The sequence below is a fragment of the Falco naumanni genome, chromosome 7 (assembly GCF_017639655.2).
Source record: "Falco naumanni isolate bFalNau1 chromosome 7, bFalNau1.pat, whole genome shotgun sequence".
NCBI lineage: Eukaryota > Metazoa > Chordata > Aves > Falconiformes > Falconidae > Falco > Falco naumanni.
This window is the reverse complement of record NC_054060.1, coordinates 36,023,460-36,037,415: the sequence shown is the minus strand read 5'-3', so window position 1 is coordinate 36,037,415 and position 13,956 is coordinate 36,023,460.

Genomic DNA, 13,956 nt, shown 5'->3' with positions numbered 1-13,956 from the left:
TTAGGATTGGTAGAAGAAAATGGTTTTCATACACGTTTCATAAGCCATATGGAACTGCATTGTGCAATTCTCTTCATCCTGCTATAAAACCCCAGCTTTCAGCTCTAATGAGCCCAGGAAACTAATTTATTTATCTTCCTGTATGACTCAACATTTGCAATGACATTTATTTATATATGGCATATTACACATAGCCAGGTACTTTCAGGAGGTTGCACAAATGTCTTCTGATAAATGTTAGATGAATACTGATAAATAGCACTCCTATAACTACATGAAATTTTCTGAGATCACTGTAACTGGATTTTCTTTATCATGCAACCTCTGCTGATGTTGATGACTGCCCCTCCTTGGAGGCAGAGTAGATGGCCAACATGAAAAAAAGTAAGATCAGCTTTACAAAACAGTTAAGAAAGTTGGCTCCTGGGCACAGCTGCCATGACATTGCTAGCTCTCCCCGTCAGTTGCCATCCGTGCCACCAGGACATCAGCCTGCAACAACCACTGCACTGGACATGGACTGAGCTCACACATGCATGCACTCACGCTGCTGGCTCGGCTCCCTACCTATCCATCTCACCAGGCACTTCCATTATCTGGAAGAAAACTTGCAATTTGCAGTGCAAAAGATGCAGGGACACAAACCACAGAATACCAGAGGGTGGACCAAGGCATTACTGCCTCTTCTGCTCCTGCATGCAAAGTCCCCAGCAGCACCTGGGGAACCTCTGTCCTTGCTGCAGGGGAAGCCAAAACCAGAGAGCTCCTGGCCCCCTCCCAAGCGTGAGCATGATTTCAAAAAGCAGAAACCCTCTGTTAAAGCCTGCTGAGAATCTTTGGGGTCTGCAGACCTGGAAATGTAGTGTTAAAAATCCAGAACACCTGCAATTCCCCCCCCTTTGAGGCTGGATCTTCTCACCAGGATCCCCTGAGAGATGACAGCACTGGACTAAAGGCCATAGGATTTACTGATGTGCTGATTTTAAAAGAAACACACTAGACCACAGTGTTTTGTTAATTAGGCCTTTCCAAATTCAGCCCCCATCTCCAGGTGAACAGTCCTGGTGTCACCGACACACAGTGACATGCACAGGGGATACATTTCCTCACCTATTCATCCATGTAAAGTAGGAAGAGTATGTGCAATTACATATTCACAAAGAGCATGGCAGCAATTTGCTGACCTCCATTTACAAAATTTTCTTTAATTTTGCTGGTATGAACTTTATTAGGAGAAAACCTGGAAACCCCAATCCAAGGGGAAGAGATTGCAAAGCCTGGCAATGCATGGAGCACCCCAAAGGAAAGGTGCACCAGCAGTGAGTGGGGATGGCAGAGCTTCCTTCCTCAGGGGAATTAGGGCATACAGGCTGTGGGTCCTGCATCTTTCAGCATGGTTTCACATGCTGCACCATCACCTGCCTCCATATCACACAGCTTGAGTCAAAAGCTGGCGCTGGGGACCAAATGGGCAGGAGTCAGCATCACTGAGAGGTGGGGAGGAAGGATATTTCGGGAATGGGCTAGAGGCTGGTAAACTTGGGTGTGACACTAGCAAAATCACACTTCTCTTGCTGTAGATTGAAACCCATAAGAGTAATTGCTGCCTTCCTGCATGACTTAAAAAGAGGATGTGGCCACACCACCCACACTGATATCCTTGAAATGCAGAATAGTTCTTCTGTAGCCACAATAATAGAGCTCACAGCTAATGTTGGGGGATTTCAAAAGTCCCTCATCAGTCCAGCAACCACAAATTTCCCCCTTAGCAAAGGTGCAACTCCACGCTGCTGGGGGACAACCAGAGGAAATGTAATGGGGCAGATGCACACATCAGGCTGTTCAGGTCCGCATTACTGGAGGCATATTAATTGTGGGGGTTTTAAGCAATACAATGTTTTCAAGGTTATTGTGAAGTGAATGTTTGCACCTGCTGGACACCATTTCTCCTTGCTACCCAGGGCTTTCTCTAGAAATCAGGTTAAAAAAAAATCCTTTGAATTGACCAGCTCAGAACCTTCCCTACAAACCTGTCTTTCATCTCTTCCATGTCTTGTCCCATGAGAGGTTTTCAGTTGCTTCTTTCACCTCTCCACCCGTGTTAGATATTCACCCCAGCTCCCCTCCCAACACTACCCAGTAGTGCCCTTGGACTGTGTTCTCCTGATGCTCCCACCCTTCATTCAGCAGATAGGACACACCAGGGCATGGCACGCACCAGCACCCAGAAAAACCATACTTTGAGGATGAGGAATTCATTGCTGTTTATCCAAGTAGATTTCATCCAAATAGGGCAGAGTACTTGAGCTGTAATAACTCTCCCAATAGACTAATAAAAGAGGAAAAGTTGCCATTTAGCAGAAAAGCTGAGCTCTCAAAAGTACTCATTAATGTTGGAACAGCTGTGATGGGGAAAGATTTGCTCTGAGAGGGAGGAGACTATAACAAACTCTCGGGTAGAACAATATTGGTCCTGGAGTCTTCAAGAGCTTTTGAGCCCTATCCTAAAGGCTAGAGCCCTATCCCAAAGGCTGGAAGCCAACCCCCAAGTCCCACTGGCAAAAGCAGTGCAGCCCGAGAGCTGAACCAAGTGTACAGCTTAGAGAAAATATCAGGATAAAGTCAACAGTGCTATGTCCTAGTTAACAGAGGGCTGGTTCTGCTCTTTCGGTTTCATTGCAGTCCCCTCTACCCAAGCTACAAGAAGTGGTGACAGACATCTGAGCTGTGGGGCAGGGAATGCCATCGTCATGCTCCTGCACAGCAGACCCCTTGTCTTTGGCAAGGTCCCAACCCCAGCTTCACACATTGTGACACAGCTCCTTTGCCACCTGCATGGGCTTACATAGACCCAAAAAGGTTCATTGCAGCTACCCGGTCCCTCTGTTTAACGTGTGGGGAGTGACAGAGGTATTTCCAATGGCCCAAAAGAGGCATTTGATCCAGCAGGATCCTGGCAGCCATGACAAGCTTTTGTGCCACACCGGCCTTCATGTCCCTTGTTCAGCAAGCAGGTGTGAAGGGAATGTCACCTGCAGAGGCCACACTTCATTCAGAGCTGTCACTGCTGTCCTGCCTGGGTATGGGTGATTTGCAGAAAGCAGCTCTCAGCAGGCTCGTGTCCCTTCGCCGGGATGCCCCAGGGATATCCATTTCTACCTCCCAGGGATCACAGGGCTTGGAGTAACTCAAGAGAGCAGATAGGACCCACAGACCAGTCCTGTGTTCTCACGGGGCAAAGAGACTGTAAGAGTTACTGAAAAAGGGGGGCAAACTGAACCAGGGTAACTCTTGCACATGCTGGGGGGGGGGGGGGGGGGGGGGGGGGGGGGGGCTAGGCCTGCTCCTGGAGGAACCTTGGCAGCTTGCAGAGATCTCACAGGTGGCACTGTTAATCCCAGAGCTGGCAAACGCAGCGTGAGCAGTAATTCAGATAACCTTTGCTGTGTATCAGTAAGGGAAACTTAGGAGGTGCCCTAGAGAAACAAGGCTGCAGAAGTAAAGACTGGGAAGGTAGGAGAGCAGCCTTCAAGTACCTGCCATGCCTCTGGCTGTGCTCAGAAGCCTTTCGTTGGTCATTGTTTAGCTGTCCAGCTCAGCATCCCCTTCTGATCCATTGTAATATCACAAAGACTAAAGTATTACTGTGGAATGCATGAACTGCTCAAGCTCCCCTTTTTGTTTGATTTGATTTCCCTACAAACTTCTCTCAAGGAGCTCAGATTGCTTTTACTTGGGGAACATTTTGTCAGATCAGCACGTACAGCATGAAATCAATAGCAGCTTTTGAAGAAAGACCAGATTCATCTGTCATTCAGAACAGCCTATTAAGCCAACTTTTCTTGGGTAGAAACCACAGTTAAGAAAAGGAAAAGGTTCCACCTTCTTTCCACCTACCTCAAAACTTCACCCTCCGTGTCCTCTGTGGGTGAGAGGAAAAAGCCTCTCTCTCCATATAATGTTATTTCTCTACAAAACCCTATTTCTGTAAAAGATACTACTATTTCTATCCAGGTATCACATTCTCCTTTCCAGTCTAAGTTCCTACTATCTCATATGAACAACTCTATACCACAAGCTTCAGTTTATTATTCAAAATTATACTAATTGCCCATTTTCATACATTTCAATATAGCTTGACTTGAAAAACAAATTTATGCTTTTGGTAGTGCATGAGCAATGCTTCCATGCTAATGTGCAAATTATCATTAGGAGAATCAACAAACAGCAGATTTCCGCAATCTGTTTACCTCTCCCTATATGCAGAAAAAAAATCTTCATGGGGTATTTTCAAGATGGAAATGGAGGCAATTAAGTCTATAAGTTTTTGAGAGCTGATAACTGGTGTTGTAATGGATATTTAGATCCTTTCTTACTCTGACTCCTGCATCACTCGTATACACAGCACCCCCACAGATGCTACTACCATAATGACTGCTTTTCCTACAGACACCGTACCAAGCCTTTTGCCCAGTTCCAGCCCTTCAAAGAACACCATTTTCTAGAAAATCAACATTTTTCTCCACAGAAAGTGCCCAAACCAGGTTATTTTGTTTGGCAAACTCCAACTGTGAAGTCTGGGACCTGAGAGCTGGTTGTGCTGATGTGCAAAACCCCCTTCCTCTTCCCACACTCTGCCACAGTGTGGTTTTAAACAAGTCCTAGCATGGGTTTTGGTCATTATTCCTTCTGGTAACTTTCCCTTCAAGGAAAACATCAGAAAATTCAGGACATAGAAGTTCACAATGTTGTAGAAGCTTTGACATATTATGAAAGAAATACAAATAACGTGCAGATGACTTCTCTATCTTCTCCAGGTTTGTGAGCCATCAAGAACCTCAGTGTCTCAGCCATGCAATTCCTACCTAATGTACAAAATAATAACCAGAAAACATGTTACAACCTTACCTCTGCTCCCCATGTTCAGGACCAACAAGTCATGAATCCTGAAGCTTGTGGTACACAGAGACAAATACATGCAGGGTATGCCTAAAAGGACAAGGGTGGGCATCAGCTCCCAGAAGCTGATGCAACTAGTCTCAGGAACCAGTAATGAGTTACCTCATCGTTCTGTTGAAGTGTTTCACCTGCATGTCATCAGAGCAGCTTGTGAAGTCTGGTGAAGGAGATGTTCCTCTCTAGGTCTGAGAAGTCACCCAGGAGCCAGGGGCAGTATCACCTCTCCCAGCAGCAAAGCTTTGTTGGACAACTGCTGATGGAGGGAAATCCCTGCCTACATGTGTAAGGATGGGAAACAACCACTGCTGTAATCTCATGGTTGTCTATCTTCTGGGTAAGGAGGGAACAGAAGTTCCTAGGAGGAAGGTGATACCTGCCTGTGTATCCTGGCATGATGTCAGAAGAGAGTCATGCTGTGGAAGAGGAGGGTAACCCAGCACCTGGAAGGAGGACCCAGAGCTGGTCTCTGAGCAAAGCTCTTTAAAAAACAGCTCTGGAAGAGGCACGAGCCAGAGAATAGGAGCAGGCAGAGGCAGGGAGCCTTGCTGGGGTAGCATAAGTGCAAGCGGCAACACCTGCATCTTTCACATCTTAATTTGCAGCTCTCATGAGCATGTGCAATGGTGTTCTCAGGTGGAAGAGCTAATTATGAACGCCTGGCTGTGCTTGTGCTCTTGTTTTAACCTGGCTTGTGTGACTGCAGTGTGAGGTGATTGGGTAGTAATAGGTTATCCTGACACACTATGGTATTGCTCCTTTAAAGAGGAGAAAATAAAAATCATAATTAGGGGCTGAAGCACCATAATGCAGTGGCCCAGCTCCCTCAGATATTTCTAGCCATGGGCACAACATGTGAAGGTAGCAAAGGCATCTCCTTGGGGCCCTCTGGTACACGGCATGGGCTGGGGACAAGCGCCTGGACATGGGTAGAGCTATGGGAGAGATGTCACAGCTGTGACTGAAAGCTGGAGAGACAGTCTTCAAGGTCAGACGATGACCAGTTTAGGACATGTGGTTCTATATTTGGCAGTGATGCAATTAGCTAGCAGCAAATACTCGTTTTCCATTATCTGTAGGCAGGGCAACAGTCACCAAAGGTAACATGAGCACTGTCAGTGACAGATGATACATTTTGCAGGTTCAGACCATCTGACTCGGCTATGTTTCCATGTGGTCAACAGTTCTTAATGCAGTTTCACTTCTCTTGGCGGGGAGGGGGGAAGTGGAGAACAGTTATTTCCCTCTGGCTATATAGTACCAAGCACACCAAGAAATGGTGTGGTATTTCCCAACCTGAGGCAGAGGTTTCCTTTTCTAACCAGGATTTCTTTGTCAATCTGCAAAGCTTCAGTGCTGTCAGCCACAGCTGTGCTGTGCACAGGAGTCAGTCGGAGACCAAAATGCTTCCGAGGGTGAAGTTTCAGGCAGCAGCGTGTGCCAAGCCAAACTTTAGCTAAAAAGCAGAAGGAATCTGGAGAAGGGGGTACCCTACCCTGTGATCTGCTGCCCCTCCGCTGCAGGAGCCGTGGCCCTGCAGATACACCTTCACCAGTCTGTGAGCCACCAGTCCCACAAACAGCATCTTCTAAACTCAACCCTGCTTTCAGCCACAGCATCCAGAACACAGAGGCCCTTCCTGAGCTGCTTGGCCAGAGCTCTTTCCTAGCCTCAATTTTAGCTGCCATCTGCCCAGATCAAGGAATTTTCTTTATGAGAGTGTGTTGCTCAGCACGTGTCTGCTCTCCCATTGTTGTCTGTCCTTCATCCAGCTGAATTCAAGTAATGCCATTAATAAAGGTATCAAACATCACTCATCATCTCTTATAGCCAGACCAAAATGTCTAAGTGCTGCACATCATGCAGATCAGTTGAGGGGGGAGCAGGAAGGAGGGGGAGATGACGCATTGCACAACCCTGGGACAGACTTGCCCCTGACTCACACCAAACCAGAAATATGCTGAGCTGTGCCTGCTGGCACCCTGAGGGTGCCGCTCACCGTGGCCATCGATCCTGCTCCAGCAGCTCTGCTGGCCACCAGGCACATGTAGCACCAGCTGGTGGAGTTGTGATCAGTCACCTCCATCCCCATTTAGCTCTGATGGGTGCTGTTATCTCGCTTACCTCTGACAACAACACACCTAAGCCGGGAGGGAAAGGAAACCTAGGGATGAGAAGTGTTTGTGCAGCGTGGGGAGCTGGCCACAGGGGAGCTCAGAGTACGTCCTTCTGGGATCAGGGGTGAAGATGCACGAGTTTGCTGCAAGAAGCAGCAGTGTGCACTGAGCTGCTTCCAGAAGCCAGGTGTCAGGGACACACCGTGTCAGACACAGAGGGGACCTGGTAGGTCTGGAAAGCAGATTGGTCTTTCTCACTTATCATTATTCATCAGTAGCGTGTGAAGTTTTCAAGTCCCTGATGCAGCTGCTCAGCTCTGGAGGAAGAAATCGCTGCAGCCTTAGCCTAGGTAGTAATCGCACCTTTGGCTAAAAACTGCTCCTCCCAAGAGCTACCTAGAGAGATCATCGTGGATAAATGGAGCACAGAGGTGTGTGGGGAGCCCATGGTGTCTGAGAATCCATCAGACCAGCAGCTGGGCAAGTGTGGTCCTCAGCCTCTCTCCAGCTTCCACCACGGGACCGTGGGTGTTGTGTTTACCCTGCACAGAAAAAAGACAGATGGTGATTTCATCAGCCCAGGAATGCACATGCCCTGTGAGTCCTCAGTCTTATGTTTCCTCTGCCCTCTACTCTCTCACTTTTCTATTCTGTACAACACACGCTTTAGCCTGTAGCTCTTTGGGGAAGATGCTATCGTGTGTGAGGCTGGCTTGGTGCCTAACCAAACCCACTTTTCAAATATAAGTGGAGCTGTCAAATGTCTCCGGCAGAGCAGTATGCACAGATTTCACCGTGCCCCAGTCCAGCTGACACAGCCACAATGTGTGTCCACCAGGTCAGCCCACATCAAGGAAACATGAGGACATCAGGCATTATTTTTGTTGGCTTTCCTCCAAGCAGTTGAATTGTGTTTGCTTCACTTGGGTTTGTTTGCTTTAATTTATCCCTTATTACAGGAAAGCATTGGCAAGCAAACTTGGAGCAATCTCCAGTCTCATTAACAATGGCTGGGAGAAATCAATCCCAAACAGCCTGCATAGTTCAGTCAAAAACCTGCAAGCTGAGTTAATATAATACAGTCCGTATTGCTACACCTATACTTAGCTTCAACCACACAAGTGATTCTGAGTCATTTTTTTCTGCATAGATCTGAGCATACAGGTAAGCTGGACAGGACTGGCCTTAACAGCTTTTGCTACAGCATGCTGACTGCGCTGTATGACCAGTGCAAAGCACTTGCCTGCTACCACTGAAACATACTTCACAATGTAAATGGAATCAAGCCAAGCCAAAAAATTATTCAAGAAGTGGACTACACTTTTTTTCAGACCAGGTGCATAGCAATAGCCCTGCAGAAACCACATTATGCTCCGACTGGTTCAAACCACACTGCTGTTTCACTGGGGGAAGAGGTATTTGACCTAGTTCCTCCTTGGAACATCCGTCTATTTAGATGGCCCCTTGTGCCTAGGATCACAACTCTGTGCCGAGTATCTATTCTCTCTGTGCACCAGGGGCAAGAGCTGCGCTGCATTTTACAGACCAGGAGATGAAACACAGATGAGACCAGCCCTTGGACACATGTCATGTGCTTGTAGCAAGACACAGACTTGAGCCCAAAGGTCCCTGTGCACTCTTTGGCCACCAGACCAGCTTAGACTTTCCATCAAGCTAAGGCAGGGTGTTTGGAAATGGAGAAAAGCCTCCTGCCATCCTCCCTTCTGACATCTGTTATACAATACTTAGGGCACTGCAACGCAAAAGGTGCCAGCGAGCAGATGCAAGCTGTGGCTCAGGAAGTCCCTGTGTTGCACACTGCTGGGTGCTAGATGGGGCAGAGAACATCGCTGCAAGCATGCCCAGGCCTCACATTCCTTCCCCGGCCATCACTAATGTCTTTTTTCTCTTTGCAGTGGTGGTTTGCTTTTTTCTTTAACTGTTGCAAAACTTCTGTGGCAAGGGTAGCAGCGTACATGAGGACTGGACACCTTATGAATAAACCAGTTTAATCACACACTACATGGATGGTTTCATTTGTATTGGACCCTAGTCATTCCAGGACTTCAACCAGATGATGCTGTTACCATATATTGCCACTGTCCCTGTTCATCTCCTGTCCTCCCTCTATCGTCACCTGTGACCAGATGCACGATGGAATCTGTGTACATAATGGAGAGTCAACCTGACAGAGCCATTCCTGCTCCAGCACAGTCAACCACACCCCACCACCCCTGCAGAAGGACCTAGATATATTTCCATCCTGCACTTGCTGCCCTGCACCCCCCTGCTGCATGCCTGAGGCCTCCCAGAGAGCCAGTCTTCACCCTTAAAAACAGTCATATCCAGGGAATAACTGAAATGACAAACACAGGAATCAGAGACTGTGTAAAGGTCTTTCAATATCTTGTTACTGCAACGAGCCCGTAGGTCTGCCACAGCAGCTGAACCTCCCCCGTACTTCCCTGCGCCGCTGTCACTGACTGCTCCGCGGATAACCCTGAAGTTCCCTGTTTGTCACCTCGACTCAATCCACTTTTTCCACTTCTTCTTTTTCTAAAAGTCTCCAACCTCGAGCAAAGCCAGTGAACTATTATCGCAGGATTTAACAGCACGCTTCCCATTTTCCCTGACCATTTTTGTTCACGTTGAGCAAAGCTGTCCGCAGCGTTCCTGGCACCGTGCTGCCGCACGCAAGCTGAACCTGCAATGCAATCAACACGGGTTTATTGGCCACACGGGCTGGGAAACACGCTCCAGTTGCCTGTGCTGGGAAAGGACCAGGATGTGGAAGGCCATTAGGTCTTGAAACACTGTGTTTTTCCTCAAAAGGTTAGCTCCAGCCATTAATATATTTTGGGACAGTGTTTTCTTCCTGGAGCACTTTGGTGTATTCCAGCAAGGGGTTGGTTTGGCTGAGGGTTAGGGTCACAGCCTTACAGGTTTTACTTCATTTGTAAATTATCTTTTGCAGACTGAAACGTGCAAGTTTTTAACTACCCCACAGAAAGGAAGGGACAGAGAAAAATCACTGTGTCCTTGGCCAAGGACAGCACATCAGCCAAGCCAGGCTAGGCAATATACAGAGGGAATAACCCAAACTGCATCCATGCCCCAGGGCAGCTGCCCACCTCCACACGTGCCTGGGACCCTGGGACCCACCTGAAGAAATTTACAGCTTTGGGGCAGTCTTGTTTCTGGGGCTCCTGAAAATCTGACAATTTAAATCACTTTCCTGGGTCCAAAGTTGTCTGCAGCTTGTTCTAGAGGGTGTCTCTTGAACCCATGGGTTTTGCACTGCTGTAAGCCAGCAGCAGTCAGAGGCTAGTCCCACGTAGGGCACACTGGGAGAGGGTGACTGTCACATGAATGACATCGCCAAACATGTGCACTCCCTCCCACTCACAATTGGGTCATTTCTCCATTGCAATGAAAATGACTGGTTTTACCATTAAGCAACCCCAGAGAAACAGCTGAGTGTTCTTCTTAGTTGCCATCTATGTGTCTCTTCCACAGACACCCTTCCTGTCTGCTACGTGTCCCTCACATATTGATTTCCCAATTAAAAAAAAATAATTAAAATCTCCCAACAGAATGGACAGCTGGGGCCCCCTCTCTGTGCTTCCAGCTTCAGCTTCAAATCCTGTTTGAACAACCTCCAGGGCAATCAGAAGGAAGGAGGATGGCCATCATCATGGGTGCAGCAGACTCTTCCCATGAGCTGTCCTCCAGACCGCAGTTAGAACATCCCTGGTGTAAGGCAACATCCTCACCGTTATGGCCCCATCTGCCTCTCTGCAGTTCTTATGAAACAAAACTTAAAAACTTGGGGACAACAAGGAGAGGTCCCTGTGCCCTGAGGTACAACATTCAAATGTAATGTGGGGATGGGGGAAGGACAGGTGTGTGATATGCTTGGACAGACCCTTGTAAACCCTAGGAAACCTGGCAGATCTGTCTCTTTTTGCAGCCAATTCAAGTGGGAAGGGTGCAAAACTGTTGGGTGAGCCTTGGAGAAGCACAAAGCAGCTGTACCCCCTTTGCACTGCGGCCCCATGCCCAGGAAGGGCTCCTCACCAGGGCAGGGATGGGCAGGCTCCCTCCAGCATGGGGCCTGCGTGGCAGCAGACATGGACCCTGTGGCAAGGGCAGCCCTTGGATGTTTCTAAATAACCTGGAAGGCACCCACAGAGCCTGGCCCCCTCCTGTCAGGTGGCACCAGCAGCTGGCAGGCACCTTCCTCACCTCTCTCACAGTGATGCACTGGGGAAGAGCCAGCCCTCCTCGGCCAGGAGAAATGGCACCTCACAAACCCACTGGTGTTCTTGGAGGGGGTGAGCAAGGGAGCAGAAAGGAGATGCAGCTTCTGTAGCCTAGTGAGGTTTCTAAAAGGCAAAGGCTCTGAGAGAAACTGGGAAGCAATAGGATTAATCAGAAGGTCTCACAGGGACAAGTAACAGAGCAAAGATGGGAAATAAGGAGCAATTTTTATATTGGAGGGGTGTCATTCCATGCAGGGTTGTGCTGGGGTCTCTGCAGGAACCTGCGCAGGGGTGACAGTCAGGTGACAGCTTTTTCAGATGATACCAAATGACTCATGGCAGTAAAAGTGACCTTGTGATGCTGAGCAAGCAAGTGTTCAAGTGGCAGAGGAGGTCTATGCAAAGGGATGCAAAATTCTTGTTTTACATACAAAACGGGGGAGTCAAATGAGACCCTGGGCAGATAGCTCTGTGGAAATGTTAGTTAATGCGAGGAAGAAAGAAGAAATCTCAAATTAAATGTGAGGAATTAATAAGATGGGAAAAAGGGAACATATCAGGAACAAGAAATCATGCCATAACAGACTCACGGCAGCCTCAGCTCGAGGACTGCGAGTTTGGGTCCCTCCATCTTAAAGAGGTGCTACCTAGATGAGCAGTAGGTCTAGAGCAGAGGCTTGGAACAGCTTCTCGGTGAGCAGGACAGGACTCTCCCAGCTGGAAATGGGACAACTGAGGATGGGGGTCTGCAGAATAATGGGGGAGTACAGAGGGTGGAAAGAAGAAAACGGTCTCTTCCTACACAAGAGGTATCAGAGGAAGGTAGTAGGTGCATGACCCAAAGCCAGAAAACTGAAGCTTTTTTCACACAAGGTGTAATTAGGCTGCAGCAGCTCCTGCTACAGGATGCTGTGGTTGTTAAGAGCTAAGCTGTATGCAGAAAGCAGCCAGCTCAAGGATGGAGAGGGGGCAAGAGAAACAAAACAACACTGAAGGTTCTTAAATACAGACACTGCTCTGGCTCAGGAATTGCATAAGCTGCAAATTATTGGTGTCTGGGAGAGTATGTGGGGGCGGATCATGCTTCTCCCATCCCTTCTGCCTTCCCTGGACATCTATTCTGGTTACTGTCTCAGGGAGGACACTGGGCACTTGACCCACGCAGCTATCCTGCTGCCAGACTCCCCAGCTATTTGAGGCTTGTGGCTTGTGTCACTTGGCTCCGTACAATCTGAATTTTGTGTTTATTTTAACAATTTTGATGTAGCGCCAGAAGTTCAGGAGAAGCAGTGAGTGCCTCTGTGAAAGGTCACCCTTAGACTCTGCCAAACCTCCGTTGTGCTCATTTTCAATCCCAAAAGCAGCATGGGAAGTCAGATTGCTAAATCAGTCTTCTTGTAGTTCTTCCCCCAAAATATCTTCTGTGCTCTTTCTTCTTGTCACCCAGCAGAAAAACAGAAGGCGGCTGATACTACATTAAAGAGAGGGAAAGTCTTCAAAAGAGAGGAACTGCACTTATAAATCTAAGTCAGCTTTAGCTCACCAAGAACTCCCAAATGTTTTCACTGTGGAATTCTGGTTTCATGGGAGCCTGGAGCTCTGCCTCACGTCCTTGTGTGCAGCTAGGACATGTGTTTATACTCCAGTCATGTCAACAAGAACAAACTTCCCCAGCAAGCACCACTTCTTGGTTCCATGCCTTGATAAAACAGGGCCTTGCAGGAAATTCCACCCATGCCACAGGCTCTTGGGAGGCCTGGCTTCCCAGGAAGCAATACAAAAATATAGGTACTCAATGCTGACAAGCTTCAGGCTGGGAAGGACCATCCAGTGGCACAAGGAAATTCCTGTCCTTCCACTCTACCCTTATCTGGTCACCAGCAGGGACTTCGTCTGTCCCATCTGGTCCTATCCCAGTGTGGTGTGTGGTGAAGAAAACAGACTCCTGACACTGAGGAGATGCAAACCCCTCTAGTCCACTTACTTCATGAAGTTTTCCCTCTCTTTGTTTGCCCTTTCTTTTAGTACAGTAGGCCAATGTTTAAAAATTAGAGAATGGTAAGTGTTCTTCACTCCAGCTTTCTGCTCCATCATACTCCCTCTCACCCCATGATTGGGAATAAACTCCTCAGACAGAGTCCCCAGAGCCTTCACCTCCCACTTCTTTTCAGGTGGGTAAGAAGTGATGATCCATCATACATAAGCACTTGGACAAGCTGTAAGTAAAGCTTGGCTTGGCCACAGGGCTCCCAGGGTGACAGCACCGCTGAAAGGGAGATCTGGGGGCCTCCACTCCACCTTCCCATTCAAAGCAGGTCCATTGCCAGTACTAACTCAGGTCATCCCATGGTTTTGCCTAGCAAAGTCTTGAAAAACCTCCAGCTGGAGAATCCTCTACCTGTCTGAGCTGCACCACCTCCTAGGGCAGAAGTTTTTCCCTGACATTGAACCTGAACTTCCCAAACCACAGTCTGGCCCATTTCCCCTTGGTGCATCACCTGCTGCTACTGAGAAGACTTTGACTCTGTCACTACTGTAACCACCACTCATGTAGGTTGATGTCACATCTTCTTTTATCTTCCTCTTTGCCAGGTTAAGCAAGCCCAGCTTCTGCAACCGCT